The sequence below is a fragment of the Octodon degus genome, unplaced genomic scaffold (genome assembly GCF_000260255.1).
Source record: "Octodon degus isolate 3935 unplaced genomic scaffold, OctDeg1.0 scaffold00083, whole genome shotgun sequence".
NCBI lineage: Eukaryota > Metazoa > Chordata > Mammalia > Rodentia > Octodontidae > Octodon > Octodon degus.
Genome location: NW_004524659.1, coordinates 10,622,356 through 10,624,152, shown reverse-complemented (window position 1 = coordinate 10,624,152; position 1,797 = coordinate 10,622,356). Strand labels below are relative to the sequence as shown.

At 43.7% G+C, this 1,797-nt stretch overlaps 1 protein-coding gene across 2 annotated transcripts in view; it reads right to left on the bottom strand.

The window, feature by feature from the left end:
- Positions 1–1,797, bottom strand: part of Ryr1 (ryanodine receptor 1) — a 125,021-nt gene that overhangs the window by 30,461 nt on the left and 92,763 nt on the right. The gene's annotated exons all lie outside the window — the stretch shown is intronic.

Sequence of the window (1,797 nt, the reverse complement as noted above, 5' to 3'; positions counted from 1 at the left end):
CTTGAACCCAGAGCCACAGGACCTCAGCCACACGCACCTAACCCCTGCACTAGTCCAGAAGCCAGGCAGCTCCTAGACAGGGAGGTGAGCCAGAGCTAAGACCACAGGGGGACAGAATGGCTCCAGCCTCTCAGCCTCTTCAGTATCTTTTTTTTTTTCCCAGTATCTTTTAATTTTAATACAATTTCAAATTTGCCTAAGAGCTGCAAGAATAGTGCATCCTAAGCAGTCTGGGAGGCTGAGGCAAGAGGGACTTGAGAAAGGGTTGGGAATGTTAGGTCAGTGTGAAGACCCTGGATTCAACCCTGAGTACAATCAATCAATTAACCAATATCAATCTTCTAATTTTTGAAAGTTAATGATAAATACCAAAATCTTGAAAAAACATAGGAAGATTGCTTGTGGCAACACTGTAGAGGTCAGGGAGATGGCTCAGTAGAATAAGCGCTTGCCTGACCTATGCAAGGGTCTGAGTTCAATCCCTGGTTCCACCAAAAAAACCCCAAAACATACACTGTTTGTAACAGTAGAATTTTTTTGGGGGGTCAATTTGATGGGTACATTTTACATATATATATATATATATATTCCCCCCCCCCCAGAACCAGGGATTGAACTCAGGGCCTCACGCTTGCCAGGCAAGTGCTTATTCTACTGAGCTATCTCCCCAGGACCACCAAAATATTTTTTAAAGCACTTGGGGGTGGTCGCCGCTGTCCAATGTGCCTCAGGCATACTGACCCTGTTTCCTTTGAATGGAGCAAAATAAAATAAGTGTTTTTCAGTTTAGCTCCAAAGAAGACACAAAAATGAAAGTCCTGTGGGGGACAATTGCAACCTTTCTGCAGGTGGAAACAGAAAAATTCTGCTCTTACAAGCACCTTTATTCCTCCTCAGAGATGGAGGAAGATTTTGTCATTTAACATCTGGGGCAAAAACTTTTTCTTTCTTTCTTTTTCTCTTTTTTGAGATAAGGTCTCATTATGTGTTTCAGGCTGGCCTAGACTCCCTCAGGAGCCCAGGCTGGCCTCAGACTCACAGCAATCCTCCTGCCTCAGCTTCCCGAGTGCTGGGATTACAGGCATGTGCTACCATGCCCTGGTAAAACCGCAAGGTTTTAGAACGAGGCTTTCCTAGCAGCCTACTGATTGTTCTGGCTCCTTCCTATGAGAGGACCTCAGCCACAAGAAGAGCGGCAGTGAACTCACATGGACCCAGCTTTGTAGGTCTCAAAGAAATCTCTACACTGCTGGATTTTCATTATTTTTTCATTTAGTGTTGAGACATCTGGTTACACTCACTATCCGGCTGGCAAAAGAACTATCAAACAGAGAAGTACTTAACTCAAAGAGAAAATACTAATTAGCTTGCCAAAAACATTCAGGGAAGAGAATAAAAAACTAAAGCAGATCTTTTTCTTTTTTCTTTCTTTTTCTTTCAGTACTGGAGATTGAACTCAGGACCCTGCACTTGCCAGGCAAGCACTTACTCTACTGAGCTATCTCCCCGGCCCCTAAAGCAGATCTTGAAACACTATTGGCCCAGATGAAGGACACCTTTTGGAAGCAGGAACAACAACAAGAAAGAAATCCTAGGAGAATTAATTTATTTGAGAGAGGGTTTCACTCCGAAGCCCAGGCTGGCCTTGAGCTTGAGGGGCACCTTCTGCCTCAGCCTCCCAAGGGCTGAGATTGTAGGTATGTGCTACCATCTCTATCTAAAATTAGAATTTATCTTATTTTACTTTTTTCCTGTATTTTAGGGAAAGTCTACAGGGTGTTCAGGGTCTCACTACTA